Source organism: Aquarana catesbeiana, linkage group LG06, assembly GCF_042186555.1.
Source record: "Aquarana catesbeiana isolate 2022-GZ linkage group LG06, ASM4218655v1, whole genome shotgun sequence".
Lineage (NCBI taxonomy): Eukaryota > Metazoa > Chordata > Amphibia > Anura > Ranidae > Aquarana > Aquarana catesbeiana.
Window position 1 is genome coordinate 132,527,470 of NC_133329.1, and position 17,969 is coordinate 132,545,438.

Here is a 17,969-nt window from a genome sequence, read left to right on the forward strand (position 1 = left end):
CTCTCTCTCTCTCTCTCTCTCTCTCTCTCTCTCTCTCTCTCTATCTATATATAATATATATATAATATATAATATATAATATATATATATATATATATATATATATATATATCTCTATCTCTATCTCTATCTCTATCTCTATCTCTATCTCTATCTCTATCTCTATCTCTATATATATAGATAGATAGATAGATAGATCTATCTATAGATATGTAACGAGGTTTAGTAAAAGATCGTTTAAAACGATGAACCAAAAAATCGTATAGGAAGGAAAAGCACATGGAGCAATATACAAGGTAATAAACACAAGAGAAAAACACGACAAGTACTTACTTTTTTTAAGAACTTTCCGGATACGTCTGTATTGATCCGGCTCCCTGAGTTTCAGGTCAGACCATCTTTTTCTAAGTTGATCTCTGGAGCGCTGGACCCCAAAAGATGCCTGCAAAGTGTCCACGACCTTCGCCATTATTTTGGCCTTGCGCAAATTTGGCCGTGCGTACGGCCCATACTTCCCATCATAGTCTTCTTTGTGAAGAATGGCCACCATCTCCACCATCTCTTTAAAACTCACATTAGAGGCCTTAAATCTAGGCCTCACAGATCTTGACGTTCCGGCCTCCGGGCTGTCTCCACTACCTGAGGTCGTCAACATATCAGGTGTCTCCGCCATTATTTACCCCACTACGTGCCGTAACAAAAAATGGGCGGAGAACGTGAGTTAAAATCGAACGTCAGGGGCGGGCGACGCAGGCGGAGTTTCACACATGCGTAGTGTATAAAGAGGGGCCTTGCGCACGTGTCGTACGTACGTTCTGTGCGTCGAATTAGGGGGCGGAGAACATGAGTTAATTTCGAACGTCAGGGGCGGGCGACGCAGGCGGAGTTTCACACATGTGTAGTGTATAAAGAGGGGCCTTGCGCACGTGTTGTACGTACGTTCTGTGCGTCGAATTAGGGGGCGGAGAACATGAGTTAAAATCGAACGTCAGGGGCGGGCGACGCAGGCGGAGTTTCACACATGCGTAGTGTATAAAGAGGGGCCTTGCGCACGTGTCGTACGTACGTTCTGTGCGTCGAATTAGGGGGCGGAGAACATGAGTTAATTTCGAACGTCGGGGGCGGGCGACGCAGGCGGAGTTTCACACATGCGTAGTGTATAAAGAGGGCCCTTGCGCACGTGTCGTACGTACGTTCTGTGCGTAGGTGATAGTGGACCAGGACGTTACAAAACGAAGGTAATTTTAAATATATTTTTTTTTGGGTTTTATGGTCATGACTTTGTAGCAAGCGGCCTATATGGCTTGATAGATTGATGAGGCCTACATAGGGAGAAGATGATGAGGGGTTAGCAGAAACCTATAATAAGTGTTTTTTGTCTTGTGACTTTATCTTTTCCAGATATAATGAATCCCCTATTTAAGGATCCAGAGTTCCTTACAGCTTTTATTTCTAAATATCGAGAGATGAGGAATTTGTGGGAGGTGAAACACCCTCAGTATTATGCAAAGCATGTGAGGAAGTCAACGCTGGAGAGACTTCTGTCCTTTGTCCAGGCGACCATCCCGGAAGCAACAATGGAGACATTGCTCAAGAAAATTGGGGTCTTGAGGAACATGTATAAGAGGGAGCATAAGAAGATCCAGGAATCAAGGAGATCAGGAGCATCAGCAGATGATGTTTATGTACCCAGGCTGTGGTACTACAATCAACTCCGTTTTCTTGATGACCAGAATGAAGCCAGGCCATCACTTTCAACCCTTCCCTCCACCCTTCCCTCCACCCTTCCCTCCACCCCAGCAGAGGCTGATGAGGAGCAAGCTGGGTCTTCCATCCTGGATGAACCGGATATGACCATCTGGAGTCAGGTAAATTATTTTAACAAATATTTACTGTACTAATATTAATGATGTTAACTGGATGTTATAATTGTCTAAAATAATTTTGCACTCAAAATTGTGTATACATATCAATTGACAGTAGTGGCTAAATATGTTTGGCACCTGCTTGAAATAATTAGGGTGTCTGATTAGACTCTTTTATTAAAGAGATGTATTCACATTGAATTTGCTATTCATGAGAAGCAAACTGTGTGTCATTGATGAACCCAAAAAAATATACTCAAACTATTGTCCTTTTTTTATACACAGGATGAGTCCATCCAGGAGGAATGTGGGGAAAGTGGCAGGCAGGAGGAGACCGGGCCCATGGACAGCCTGGAGGAGGCCGGATTCACCATCATCCTGGAGGAGGCTGGGCCCAGTGTCAGGCAGGAGGTGGCTGCTCCCAGTGAGGTGGCTGCTCCCAGTGAGGTGGCTGGGCCAAGTGAGGTGGCTGGGCCAAGTGAGGTGGCTGGGCCCAGTAGGAGCCTGACCGAATCCCAAGTGCCTCCCCTCCACCTTCCCAAAAAAAGGGCCAGGAAGGGGATGGTCACACAGGACGCATCCCTGCGCCTCATGCAAGAGGCCACCCGTTTTTTAAGGAGCCCCCCCGAAGTGGAAGAATCCTATGGCTGCTACTTAGCCAGCAGGCTTCTTCAGATGGATTGGGAGCAGCGCCTCATTTGTGAGCGCCTATTTGGGGAAACAATCCATAAGGGGCTGCAGGGCACGCTAACACGAAACACCCAACTACATGAGGCAGCCCCCCCTCCTCCTCCTCCTCCTCCTCCTCCTCCTGCCACAACTGAAACACCAGAGCCACAGCCTCAAAAGAAGGCTACAGGGAAGGCTGCAGGGCAGCGTGGAGGAAAGGCTGCAGGGAAGAGAAGAAAGTGATGACCTGGGTTCAGTCTGGTCTGACAGAAGACGCAGGCTGTTGTAGGACCACAGTCTGGGGACATCTAGATCATCTGCTGGTGCTGTTGATCTCTGGGATTCTTGGACCAGATTGTGCTCCCTCTTATATGGACTCCGCAAGATCCCAATTTTCTTGTACACCGACTTTTGCCAGCGTTGACTTCCTCTTTATTTTATTTTGACCATGAATAAATGGATCTTTTTTGAGTTTAGCAAAAGACTTTTATGTGTTTTCTTTTAAATCATTGATTTTACACACAATGTTAAATTAACAAGGGACAACAATCTCATTGAGTTTGAAAAAAACACACCAAAAATACATTACTAATGTTAATAAAAAAATCTACATAACCAAAAACGGTGCTTTGGGTTAACTTTATCTAAAAACTAAAAAATAATCACTAGAAAAAAAAAATTGAATAATGGGTTCTTTGTGGTAACTTTACAAACCTAAAAAAAAAAAAAAAAAGAAAAAAAAGGGAAAAAGTATTATTAGTATGGAAACATTGTTTTTAAAAAGCATACTATATCATTCATGAGATCAAAGAGAAAAAGAATCCAGAAATCAGTTTGGGAGAACTCTGATTATGAACAGCAAAACACCTTCGTTCTTTAGAGCATTCGTAAAGAAGAAATAAAATGCGCTGCATTCAACGATCACAGATTTTGCAGCGTGATGAATGTGCTACCTACAATACGAACACTAGTTTTACTAGACCGAGTGCTTCCGTTTAGTTTTTGCTTATGAGCATGCGTCGTTTTTTTGTCCGTCGGACTAGCATACAGACGAGCGGACTTCGGGGTCCGTCGTAGTTACGACGTAAAGATTTGAAGCATGTTTCAAATCTAAAGTCCGTCGGATTTGAGGCTAAAAAAGTCCGTTGAAAGTCCGGAGAAGCCCACACACGATCGGATTACCAGCCAGCTTTAGTCCGTCAGCGTCCGTTGGACTTTTGTAGACGAAAAGTCCGACCGTGTGTACGCGGCATAAGGCATGGATGCTTAGGAATATGTTTATTTTCTCTGACGAAGGAGTGTCTATGCTTGCCACTTGAATAGCAAACCACAACAGGCCTGAAGACAACATATACATTACACCCGGGTCAGCATCCCCCCCCTTCCCTTCCCCCTCTTCCCATTGACCTTTTTATTCTCCCCTTTCCACTCTTTCAGGAACCTCTATGTTCCCCCTTCTTAGTCTCTGTGTTTTTTCCGATTTATTTGTAATCAGGGATTGGACTATGCAACTAGAACTATGAATACGGAGATGTGGTGATATTCCCTATCCAATAAACTCAGATCTCAATAGTAAATGTTAACTACGGATGCTGAATATCCCACCAGAAGTCTTATTGTTATCGATGTTTCATGCTGCATACATCGGATGGGTTACGGGCTTCTTTCAAATGTACTTACCTGTGAACATCTTCTGTTATTATTGGCATTTCCCTTTTTGCTGAAAACAATAAAATTTATATTTGAAAAAAAAATAAAAATTTACGTTTTTGCTTGTAACATGACAAAATGTGGAAAATTTCAAGGGGTATGAATACTTTTTCAAGGCACTATGTGATGTCAGCATAACATCATTTAAAATCCTACCAAACAATTGGGTTTTATATTGTGTTTTTGTACATTAAAGTTTAATAAAGTGTATTTATTCCAAAAAAAAAACCAATCGGGTTTGAAAACCGCTGCGCAAATACCGTGTGACAAAAAAAATTGCAACACCCACCATTTTATTTTCTAGGACCTCTGATTAAAAAAAATATAATATAATTTGGGGGTTCAAAATAATTTTCTAGCAAAAAAAATGCAAATTTTAGCTCACATCCATCCTAAAGATTACCATGCCAAATTTCTAAAGGTTTGGGACCCTGGATATCATATAACGCTCACTTGAATATAGACTGAACTTTGCTCTTGGTCTGACAAATTTCATCATTGCTCCTAAGCACCCCAGCCGATGGCCCATATGGGCTCCTTCCCGACCCTGCCTCTCCCATCCCATCCCAGACAGAAGTCCCCATTCTCCTTCCTCTTTTTAGATCTTCTCGGATTTTCCTCTTCTGCACCTCCTCGCTTTTTCTTGCTCCTCCTTTTCATCTCAGCACTTCTTCATGAAAAATTTGATGCTTCTCCTCCCCTCTAACTCTGTAGAGGTGCCCACGATGGATGGCATGGAGAACTCCTTGTCGGAACCATCCATTTTTGTCTCCTCATGGTTCATAATGTCTGGTTTATGCAAATGGTTTGTATTTCTGTACTATGGTGGAGCCCTTTTAAAGACTGCACCTCTGCAGGGCCGTCTTTAGCGCAGGGCAAACGGGGCACTTGCCCCGGGCCCAATCTTTGTTGGGGGGCCCGCGCCAGACGTGAATTGGGGCCCCGATCACAGCTTTGCAGAGCACACAGAGGACATGGGAGGATGTATTCCTCGCTAGCCAGCTGAGAGGGGGCGGGGCCGGGAGCTCCACTGACGCTCTGACCCCGCCCACGTGCAGCCTGTGTACTCGGAAAAGAGCTTCTGTAGTGAGAGCCAGTGATCGGAGTGCGACTGTCAGTGGAGCTTCCGGCCCCGCCCCCTCTATACTGCCTGGTGAATACAGAGGTCCGGGGGCGGGGCCGGGAGCTCCAATGACACTCCCACTCCGATCACTGGCTCTCACTACAGGCGCTCTATTCCCAGTACACAGGCTGCACGTGGGCGGGGTCAGAGCGTCAGTGGAGCTCCCGGCCCCGCCCCTCTCAGCTGGCTAGTGCGGAATACATCCTCCCGTGTCCTCTGTGCGCTCTGCAAAGCTGTCATCGGGGCGACCATTCACGGGTGATGTGGGCCCAGGGCCCACCCAACAAAGCATCAGTGGAGCTCCCAGCTGCTTTAGTGAGAGCAGAGAGTGGAAGCCCCGCCCACAGTCCTGAATGTATGTAGTAAGTTTGGCTGGCCAGGTATGTCCTTACAACCATAGAATGCCTGACTGTTTAAACCCTGAGCTGTGTTATTTAACTGTAAAGCTGTGCATTGCTGAAAGTTCTCTGACCATCTCCTGTATAATGTCTGCAGTCTCTGATTGTCTCCTGCAGTATGTCCGCAGTCTCTGGTAATCTCCTGCAGTATGTCCGCAGTCTCTGATTGTCTCCTGCAGTATTTCCGCAGTCTCTGATTGTCTCCTGCAGTATGTCCGCAGTCTCTGATTGTCTCCTGCAGTATGTCCGCAGTCTCTGAGTGTCTCCTGCAGTATGTCCGCAGTCTCTGATTGTCTCCTGCAGTATGTCCGCAGTCTCTGAGTGTCTCCTGCAGTATTTCCGCAGTCTCTGATTGTCTCCTGCAGTATGTCCGCAGCCTCTGATTGTCTCCTGCAGTATGTCCGCAGTCTCTGATTGTCTCCTGCAGTATGTCCGCAGTCTCTGATTGTCTCCTGCAGTATTTCCGCAGTCTCTGATTGTCTCCTGCAGTATGTCCGCAGTCTCTGATTGTCTCCTGCAGTATGTCCGCAGTCTCTGATTGTCTCCTGCAGTATGTCCGCAGTCTCTGATTGTCTCCTGCAGTATTTCCGCAGTCTCTGATTGTCTCCTGCAGTATGTCCGCAGTCTCTGATTGTCTCCTGCAGTATGTCCGCAGTCTCTGATTGTCTCCTGCAGTATGTCCGCAGTCTCTGATTGTCTCCTGCAGTATTTCCGCAGTCTCTGATTGTCTCCTGCAGTATGTCCGCAGTCTCTGATTGTCTCCTGCAGTATGTCCGCAGTCTCTGATTGTCTCCTGCAGTATGTCCGCAGTCTCTGATTGTCTCCTGCAGTATGTCCGCAGTCTCTGATTGTCTCCTGCAGTATGTCCGCAGTCTCTGATTGTCTCCTGCAGTATTTCCGCAGTCTCTGATTGTCTCCTGCAGTATGTCCGCAGTCTCTGATTGTCTCCTGCAGTATGTCCGCAGTCTCTGATTGTCTCCTGCAGTATGTCCGCAGTCTCTGATTGTCTCCTGCAGTATTTCCGCAGTCTCTGATTGTCTCCTGCAGTATGTCCGCAGTCTCTGATTGTCTCCTGCAGTATGTCCGCAGTCTCTGATTGTCTCCTGCAGTATGTCCGCAGTCTCTGATTGTCTCCTGCAGTATGTCCGCAGTCTCTGATTGTCTCCTGCAGTATGTCCGCAGTCTCTGATTGTCTCCTGCAGTATGTCCGCAGTCTCTGGTAATCTCCTGCAGTATGTCCGCAGTCTCTGATTGTCTCCTGCAGTATGTCCGCAGTCTCTGATTGTCTTCTGCAGTATGTCCGCAGTCTCTGAACCTCTCCTGTAGTATGTGTATTAATGTGCCCCTTTACTTGCTCAATTATTTGGGATTGCTCCACTGCTCAGTGAGAGGTAATGATGTGCATGAACCTCTAGCAACCAATCAGCAAACAGTAGTGATCTGCTTTAATCTCTAGCAACCAATCAGTAAGTGCTAATGATGTGCTGTAACCCCTAGCAACCAATTAGTGAGCGCTAATAATGTACATTAACCTCTAGCAACCAATCGGCAAGCAGAAATTATGTGTTGTAACCTCTAGAAACCAGCCATTGAGCAGTAAAGATAGGCTGTAACCTCTGGCAAACAATTGCAATCGCTGTGTGATCTGCTGCAGTAAACTGATTTTGAGTCTACCTGCTATTTTTTGTATGTCTCAGAATGGAGGGGGGGCCCCAAGAAAATGTTTGCCCAGGGCCCAATCAAAATTAAAGACGGCCCTGCACCTCTGTACCATGTTCCTTATGATTCTGCTATATTTTCTTGCACTGTTCTGGAAAAACATAAAAATCCAATAAATGATTTGCGAAACAAAAAAAAATGCTGATTTTTAGATGTAGGAGAGAAATGTTAGACTTGGCCTAGGGGTTAAGTAGTTAAGCATGGTGATTGATTCACTGTGGAGATTCATTACAACTGAAGCAGCCAGAATCTGGAGCAGCTGTGCAATGCAACCAACTTCCCATTTTAGGTGAAGATCTGCTTTAAGATTTAGGTAGATCTTTAAAACCCTATGCATGCAAGATAGCCCAAAAACTGCTTAAAATCTTTTGCTGTTTTTCAAAGGCCATGTTTAGGACGTCCCTGTGTTACCTTTTCTGTCAGAATTTGTTAAGTAGGCTACAGAGTGCTGTGACAAAGGTGAGTTCTGCTTGTCTTGTTAGCTGGCTAATGCCCAGTTAATAGTCATTAGAAATTGGACTATGCTCTAACAAAACATCTGATCAAACATCTATGATCCTTTTGTCCACCCCTTCAAGGAAAGGATCTGTGTACCTGGAGGCCTCTGGGCTAAAGCTCAGGACCTGGAAGGCTTACTTCCTATAGAAGTTATGTCTTTGTATGTCTCTAATATATTGTTCTCAACTTGTAGTGACCGTACATGCAGTACTTATCTACCGAGGAAGCCATCGTATGGCGAAACATGTAGAGCAAGAAATTACTGCTGTTTATTTACTATATGGTTATTGTATGATGATATCCTGATGATTTTATCTATGTATAAATAAATTTGATATTTTTATTTATTGGTTTTGATTTGTTCGTGGCACCCTAAAAATCCCATTATATCTTTCCTATCAAACTATTTTCAATATAGGGATGTGGTGCCATTGATTATCCAACATCCAGCAATTATTAATACTCCTATAGAAGTTAGTTGTGTGCCTGAGAAAGCTCTGTTCTGAAGTTGCAGTCAGAGAATTGGAATGCTAGAAACAGATTTTTAGGTATCCCTTTTTTTCTCTCCTCATCAAGTCTCAATAAATATTTGAAAGTTACTAAAGGACTAGACCCTTATTACTGTAAGTTAAAAGTAAATGAACTGCCTGGGTCAGGGTATTATTAAAAGGGGGTCCCACGTTCAAAGCCCAAGACCCTTATGCCGCGTACACACGACCGGACTTTCCGGCAGAAAAGGTCCGATGGAATCATTCCGTCGAACATTCCGATCGTGTGTGCTCTTCATCGGACTTTTTTTTCTAAAATTCTGACGGACCTAGAAATAGAACATATTTCAAATCTTTACGACGGAATCAGTTCCTATCAGGAAAACCGCTCATCTGTATGCTATTTCGACAGACCAAAAATGACGCAAAGGCAGCTATTGGCTACTGGCTATTGAACTTCCTTTTTCTAGTCCCGTCGTACGTCATCACGTTCTAAACGTGTGTACGTGGCATTAGGTGTAGAGGCAGTGTAAAGAATTTAGGAAAGTTCCTGATCAGCTATCAAATGGCCTCCCCTCATAAAGCAGGATTGGTTACATATACACAGTATATAGATCAGAATGGGTAAATTTGCCATTTTTATATTCTGGAACTATAATATGAAAAGCTTCTGTCATTATAGGAAAGGAGGGTGACCAATGTTGACAGTACAACTAATAGGAAAAAAATTCATTCCAGCAATTAGGAAAAAGAGGCACCATGTAATTGTTTTTGGGCAGACTTCATACTATATTCTGAAGTCATTTCTTATGCAGGAGGATTGCTACAGTTCTCTAGCTATCTAGGGATTATTAGAAAGCAGTAGCATGAGAGAAGGAGCAATTAAAAACTTACAACAGCCTCTATAAACAGGTACCATTAGTTAAATAGCATAGGGAATAGAAAGAGCCAATTTAAGAGATTATAAAAACCCTAATGTAGCACTTACCACTGAAGGAGCCACAGATGTTTGGGTTCCCCTGTTCCTGGTGTTAGCGACCCTCTAGGCAGTAATGCACTTGCTGACACACTGAGGCTGAAAGAATGTTTTTTTTATTTTGGTAACATGCCCAGCAGAGTAGGACAACAGTACCATAAACAGTGGCAATAAACAGTTACACCAAAGATGCAGTTTACAAACATAATAACATTAGTCTCACAGATAATGGATGTCCTAAATATGGGCGGTATACACAGGGGCTATAAGACACATTTGCTCCTTATTCACTTTCCCATTGGCCAGTGGTAAATGGCTGTCAGTGGCCGGCGTTGGGGGCCCAGAGTCTACATTGGAGCCCTGTAAACAGAGTTTTGTAATCCCAGCAATAATGGGAAACACTCCTCAGAACAAATGCCTGGGGGACCCAGAAAGGGGTAATACTGTCCCTTTAAGCAGGAATGTGACAAAGATGGTGGCCAAAGGCCTCTTACCACTTTGGAGTTCATCATGAAAATTCCTTCATCTCTTGGGGCATCCAGTACAGAGTCACTGGATTCGACTGTAGACAGTTTATGACATATTGACAGCAAACCCAGAATGCAGCTCATTCTCAATGTGAAACTGTCCTTCCAGTATATGTTTTCCCAGTTCCCTCCCGTTGCTAGGCAACTTCCTCTCCTGGGACGTTTAGTCCCATTCAGTCTTTCCCTTGCTGGGCTATGCCTTCCTTGGGACTACATCCCCCATAAGTCCTTGCAGCTCCCAGCCTTAATAGTCAGACCTCCCAGGGCTTCAGCTGCAGCCAATAGGAATCCTTCTCCTTTTACTGTGGAGAGAGGAGAGAAAGAGGAATAGCAGCAGCACACACAATCCCATCTTAAAGGGTCAACAATACCTGGCAGCACTACCTATCTACTACATGTGTTGCATTGAAAAAATTATGTCATGTCCATTTTTGTCTGCATAGTGGTGCCTTGGCAGTCCATTTAAAATTAATAAAATGCCTTAACACAACAAAGCGCTAAAGTTTGAGTGGGCCCATAATCGTTATAGCCAGTGGTGCCATTATTCCCAGGCATATAGGTTTTTGTCTGTGTGCTAGGTGCAGGGCAGGACTTAGGGTGGTGGGGGCCCTGGGCTTGAGTCACTTTTGGGCCCTACCTTCTATACATTACTTTAAACCTTTAGTTTTCTTTTAAGCGCGCCACTCTGATACCGTTTGTCCGCCATTACATCACTGTCTAATGCAGACAGGTTTTCTCAATGGTAGTAAACGAGGCAGTACATAACTGCCAATAACCAATCAGCAAACCTCAAGGTAAGAGTTTAAGGAATTTTAAGGAAAAAAACTATTTAATGAAAAAAACTTACATTTAAATGCTCATCAATGCAGCCTTGCATAGCGTCCATCTGCATGCTTGTCCAGTGTCATTTGCAGCCTTGCCCAGTGACATTGCAGCCTTGTCAGTGTCATTTGCAGCCTTGCAGCCTTATCAGTGTCATTTGCAGCCTTGCAGCCTTGGTCAGTGTCGTTTGCAGCCTTGTCAGTGTCATTTGCAGCCTTGCAGCCTTATCAGTGTCATTTGCAGCTTTGCAGCCTTATCAGTGTCATTTGCAGCCTTGCAGCCTTGTCAGTGTTGTTTGCAGCCTTGTCAGTGTCATTTGCAGCCTTGCAGCCTTATCAGTGTCATTTGCAGCCTTGCAGCCTTATCAGTGTCATTTGCAGCCTTGCAACCTCCATCTGCAGCCTTATCAGTGTCCATCTGCAGCCTTGTCCGTGTCATTTGCAGCCTTGCCCAGGCTGCAGTTAAACTGCAGTGACTTGTCAGTGTCACTGCAGTTTAAATATGGTGCGAGATGCACAAAGCTGGTCCTGTGTATCTCGGCTCCTGGTGGCTTTTCTCGGCTCCTCTCGCAGTCCCGCCCTATGATAGACATAACACAGGTCCAATGGTGGGCCTGGGCGTGACTGTGAGCGGAGACGAGCGCCGACATACATAGCCTAGTGTACTCGGCTAGGTTCAGCTAGCTCCGCTCACAATCACGCCCAGTCCCTGTGTTACATCCATCATAGGGCGGGACTAGGCGTGACTGTGAGTGGAACTAGCCGAGTATAGCCGAGTACACTCAGCTGGGGCCCGCGGGGCCCCCTATTGAGCGGGGCCCATGGGCTTGAGCCCAGTCAAGCCCTACCCTCCCCCAATCCTTACCTATTATCCAGAGTTGTCCTTACAGTAATTCACATACTCACCTGCCCAGTGGATCCAGTGCTATCCTTCTGTGATCCGTTGGCCTGATATCACATACCTTATCCTGCCTGGTGCCAGGAGCCTCTTTTTGGTTCCCTAATTGCTTGAGCCAGGCCCACCCCACTCTGCCCACTGTGGTATGGAAAGTGAAGCATCCTGAGATATGTAATGTACCAATCTCAGGAGGCTTCAGAGCACTGGAGACGTCATTATAACCATGGTGGCCAGGAAGCAGGCAAAAAAAAACATAAAAAGTAAACAAAGTATGAAAAAAACGTACAATTTAGATTGCAGAGGAGGGGAGCAATGATGCCCACTGCATTGAGAGGGTGAAGGTCCACTTTAATACTTTGAACAAGCCACTAGCCGTGTATGCAAGTCAGCAGTAGCATTCTTCATGATTTTTTCATGACAGATTTACTTTACAGATACAAATTTAAAATGCTACTATTATTTATAAGGAAAGAAATGACAGTCAAAAATGTGATGTTCTAATTGTTATTTAATAAACTCTCTTTGCATTGCTACCTACATTAAAAGACCAGATTCAGTTATTGATGTACAAACAATATGGATAGAGCTCCATCTAGTGGTAAAAAATGAAAATCACAACCCCCCCTCAAACAGTTTTTAGGGCTTGTTCACACCACAAAAACGCACTCCAGATGTGTTTCTGCATGAGTGTTTGTAACGCATTTCAGTGCATTTTTGATGCATTTCTGATGCATTCCAGGTGCTTTATATTCTTTTTTCCTGTTTTTTTTTCACTGTACTAGGGCCCGGTGCATTTTTGATACTTTTTTGATGCATTTCAGGGCTAGTTCACACCACAAGCGTTCGAGTACTTTTTTTTTTCTTCATCCAAAATAGAAAGTAGGTTACATGGTTTTCAAAGGCATAGTTCATACCAGTGCTTGCAGTTCCACTGTGTTCTGGTTTTCAGAAAAAAAAAGTAGAACTGTACTGGAACATGGTAAAATGCATCAAAAATGCGCCGGAATGCACCTACACGCATCAAAAACACACTGGACACAAAGTAAAGTGAAAAAAAAGAGAAAAGAAAAAAGCATCTGGAATGCACCTGTAAATGCATCAAAAACAGGCATGCAGAAACGCATCCAGAATGGATCTGAAGGACGTTTTTGTGGTGTGAACTAGCCCTTACTGTGTTCAAGTATGGTCCATTTCAGGAAAAATGCAGCATGTTCTATTTTTTTTCTGGAACTGGAACTATCTGCACTGGTGTGAACTATGCCTTTGGAAACCGTGTAACCTACTTTCTATGCATTTATGATGCAGAAAAAAACTCAGTGGACTGCATGTGGTGTGAACTGGCCCAAAAGTTATTGTAATGAATCAAATAACTTCTATGTATATGTCAATTGTTCAGAGGGGTGAGTAAGACCTGGTTCACACCACAAAAACATACTCCAGATTTGTTCCTGGTGCGTTTCTGCATATGCGTTTTGAACGCATTCCAGTGTGGTTTTGATGCATTTGTATGCATTCCAGATCCTTTTTTTTTTTCCTCTTCCCCCCCCCCCCCCCACTGTACTGGGGTCTGGTGCGTTTTTGATGCGTTCCAGTGCATTCCGGTGCATTTTTGATGCCTTTTGCCATGTTCCAGTATAATCCAGTGCAGAAAAAATGCAGTGTAGCGCTGGTAGATTTATGATCTACCAACTGATAGGTAAATTTAGTAAATTGCTCGTTAGGGGAGTTAGATTTGCCTCTGTTCTAGCTTGGCTGACGTTGCGTGTGGTTCCACACTGAGCCGGTGGGTGTCGCTGTTACCACTGGCTAGTGTTGGAAAGGCAACGTGTCGAAGTGTATGGATGCTCTTCTGTCCCGGAGACAACTCGGTGGAGGTGGTCCTCCGAGTTGCATTCTGGGAGAGGGTATTTATGGGACGGACGCCATGTTTTGAGGTTCGTTTTACAGCCACCTGCTGGCCCTCCTGGCCGACAGGTTTGCGTTAGAGTGCTACCTCGTGGTCCTCCGTTCCGGAGGCCCGCGGCGCGTGGGTGGGCCCAGAAGCATGTCTGGGGCTTACCACAGTAGTCTAGGAATGGTCCTGAGCTGTCTATCCAGAGTGAAGAAGCTGGACAACCGAGGAGATCCCAGGGGAGGACCCGTCATGGAAGGATCATGCAGTGCTGGTCTGGAGAGGGGCCTGGTGACTCGGTTGGAGGACGTATCCTAAAGTAGTTCTACAGCATAGTACTGCCGGGTTGGCTTAGAGGTCCAAGTACTGTGTCTGACATTCACCGCAAAGTTTAATACATCCTGTGGCAGAGGATTGTACGGATTTATTTCAAGCAAGTCTGTGGCAGAGACTTTTGTTCGTGCTACGTACTGGCTGCTAGGCAAGTGAGAGAGGCCTATCCAGGCGAGCAAAGATTGTGTCCCACAAGGGGATTGCATCCAATTACAATATTCAACTTTAAAGGACGTTCTCAAGAATCCTAAAGAAAGGTATTTGAGCTTCCCTGTAGCTTCCCTCCTGCCTCTTTCCTGCTACTTCCTTCGTTACTTGGTTCAATAAAGCATTGAAAACTTATTCAAGTGGTGGTGCTTTTATCGTCCAGAGGTAAACTCGACAGAACCCTAGACCCGGTGCCGGTGAAGTAGGGGTGTCGAGAGTGAAGGTAACAAGCCCACTTAAACCAGCAGCTCCACCGAGAGTTATTGCTATAGCAGCATGCCATGTTTTACTTTTTTTTCCGAAACTGAAATGCCCTAGAAACTGACTGCGCTGGTGTGAGCTACTGTATGCCATAAAGCAAGTAAATATTATTGTATATACTTTCCTATCTATTTACTAATGGTAACAGCATAAGGATTAAAAACAGTCAATGTTGATTAAGAGAGTGAAGATCCACTTTAAAATAGGAAATGCTAACAAAAGCCAGAAGAAAGATGTTGATTGCTTGCTAAAGGAATGAAAGTTTCTCAGTAGACCCAGCAAAGCGTATTCAGTGAAGTATCACAAAGATCTATACAGTAATGATGTGCATAGTGCAGTAAATTGTAGCAACCAATCAGAATAAGTATCATATCTGTAGTGTAGCATCTTGACTGTAATAACTGAAATGTAAGTAGCTGCTATGCTTGGCTATAGTCGCTATAGGTTGTACTTCACCCTTCGCACTTTTCACTGCTTTGTTGAACCCAAGTGTATGGATGTTATGGATGTAAATGGCGCCATTTTTAAAAAACAGAAAGCACTTGATCTCACAGATCTTGGTGTGATCAAATACTTTTAAGGGCAGAGGAGGGATTTGGGATCTTATAGACCCCAGATCTCTCCATAAAGAGTACTTGTCACATGCCTATTGCTGTCACAAGCCATGTTTACATTCCTTGTGGCAGCAATGAAAGTGATCACAGTGACAGTGTAAAAAATGTTTTTAAAAAAGTAATATAAAAAATCAAAGTGCCCCCGCCCCCTGGCTTGCACGCAAAGGCAAACACATGTGCCTGTCCCGTACGCAAACAGCGATCATCAGATTATTAGATCATGGGCAGTAATTCTAGCACCAGACCTCCTCTGTAACTCTAAAGTGGTAACCTATAAAGGCTTTTAAAGCGAAGCCTATGGATAGTAAAATTTACGTTATTTGCGTGGTTGCACGGACATGCACAATTTTAAAGTGTGACAAGTTTGGTATCTATTTACTTGGCTTAATATCATCTTTTATATTTTACCAAAAAAAATGGTATTGTATTGTGCTTTTGTGCATTAAATTAAAAAAAACTGAGAACACATGGGTACTACTTTAAGATATAATGGGGTTAATTACCAGCACTGGATGCCCTGCTAAATTTGAGAGGGTTTGGGGAGGTTGATTTGATTTACCAGGATTGGCTCGAGTAGACCTGATTATTGATAAGATATTGGGGTAGAATACCTTTGATTATTTAAAGTGATTGTAAATGATCACCTTGTAAAACAACCCATTCAATTTGAAATAGAAATGAAAGGCAAAACATTTTTCTATAGTTTTAAAAAGAAACATTTTAAATACATTTTTCCCTGTTTTATAAGTGATCGCATTCCCTCTGTTCTCAGCTGCATAAGAGCTGGGGGAGGAGAAGAAGCAGTACACTGAGCTTGCCAGTGAATGGCTGTGTAGAGGGGGTATGTCAGGAGAAGTCTGATCATTGGAGGAGAACAGGCTTAGTTCCCAGCATAGCAAGAGAACGACCTATCGGTGTTCTCAAATGAAGCAATACAAAGAGAACAGGATATTTTCTCACACAAGTACATGGTAAAGCAGGCACATACCAGGAATATGAAGTGTTGGGGTAACAATGTTGATTACTACTATCTGACTTTGGAATATGCCATAATTGAGCTCTATTGGTACTGTCATTTCCGTTTGCAGCCACTAGGTGGGGTTGTATGTTCTCTTCGGTGAGCTTACGTCCAAAAGTTCTGTGGAGTTGGATGCTGTAATTGACTATTTGTTTTTGTACATTACAACTTTGCATTCTTTTGTGGGTGTTTATGGAACATTTATGTTTGAATGTGTTCAAATAAGACTTTTTCAACAAAAAATGTTAAAAAGTGAATTTTTTCCAAAAATATTGCATCTGAAGAACGTGGTGCAAATACCATGTGACATAAAAAAAATGCAAAACCCACCAATTTATTCTCTAGAGCCTCTGCTTAAAAAATAATAATGTTTGGGGATTCTAAGATATTTTCTAGCAAAGAATACTGACTCTTATATGTAAACAAAAAGTGCCAGAAAGGCCTGGTCTTCAAGTGGTTAAAAAAATGACACTTAAAAATGGCACCAATTCCTCCAGAGTTTATAAATTAGAGCCAGACACACTAATATATTGTCATTCTATCCAGAAGTATAACTAGGAGTGCCTAGGCACCCATGATAACTATGGGCAAAATAATAATGCGGCATGCTATGCGTGCCATGGCAACTAGTTGGGTGTGGCCTATTTGCACTAACAGTGGGAGGGGCTAAAAGAGGGGTGTGGTTAAATAAAACTATATACATGACACACATATACCGCAGTTCTCCTGTGCTACAAGCAAGAGTCTCTCGGACATAACCCTAACTTTAGTACCTGGGACTTTACAACCTCTTTAACTCCTTCCAAGCTGATCTTCTCCCTGCTTTACCTTTTCCTGGCTCCTCTATGGTTCAGAAAAGTTTACACTGCACTGCTTCACCCCGCCACCAGAGCATCTTCCGCCACATTCCAAATTGCATGACATGGTGACAGTTTACTACCCTATTTGCTCTCCATTCTTATGTTTGCACTGTATAGTTGGCAATCATATTTAACTACTGCGGCAGGGCGGCCCAGCTACGCGAAACAATGTACCTGTACATTGTCTCTTTTCCCGGGTCTGGGGCGTATGTGCACACGCAATGTCCGCCGGGACCTGACAATCGATGACAGGAGAGGCAGAACTTCTGTCTACCTATGTAAACAAGGCAGACCGCCGTTCTGTCAGAGAGGAAAATGGAGATCTTGTGCTTCTGCTAAGCAAGAACACGGATCTGTGTTCTCCACCAGTTAAAGCGGAGGTCCGGCCGTTTAAAAAAAAAAAAAAAACAAGTCAGCAACTACAAACACTGTAGCTGCTGACTTTTAATAAGGGCACTTACCTGTCCAGCGAGCCTGCGATGTCGGCCCCCCGTGGCCGATCCGTCCATCGGATCGGGTGCCGGTGCCGCCATCCTAAGGGAAACAGGTAGTGGAGCCTTCCTACTGCGCATGCGCGAGCCACGTGGCTCTTTGTGAATGGCCCCGTGGTTTTGTGGGACACACACATGTCCCAGAAGACAACGGGGCAGCTCACCGAAGAGGAGGAAGTGAAGGAGCAGCGCCGTGGAATAGGAAGAGGCAGATTAGGAACAGGCATTTCTGGTAAGTAAAATATATATATATATATATATATATATATATATTTTTTTTTTTTTTGCAGAATGTTAATGTAATTTTTAATTTTAGGGTGGACCTCAGCTTTAAGCCATCCCCCACACAGTTAGGCCCCATTCACACTATTAGATTTTCTGCAGAGTTTTGTCTTCAGATTTACCAAAACCATATACTGTAATATGAGGTCAAACCTTAAGAGTTTCAATTTGTATGCAATCAGGCAGGCCCTTGCGCTACATGGTTTTGATAAATCTGAAGACAAAAATCTGCAGAAAATCTAATAGTGTGTATGGGGGTCTTAGAAAGCAATCCCTAGGAGCACACTTAAACCTTTAACCCCTCCCCAGACAGTGTCATT

General features: G+C 44.0%; 1 long non-coding RNA gene across 1 annotated transcript; it reads right to left on the minus strand.

The window, feature by feature from the left end:
• Positions 1–3,946: 3,946 nt before the first annotated feature.
• Positions 3,947–10,164, minus strand: LOC141147681 (uncharacterized). Its single transcript, XR_012245100.1, has 4 exons — positions 9,941–10,164; positions 9,459–9,545; positions 7,529–7,575; positions 3,947–5,093 (listed from the first exon to the last, which is right to left on the minus strand). It is a non-coding gene; the product is annotated as an uncharacterized lncRNA (long non-coding RNA).
• Between the last annotated feature and the right edge of the window lie 7,805 nt (positions 10,165–17,969).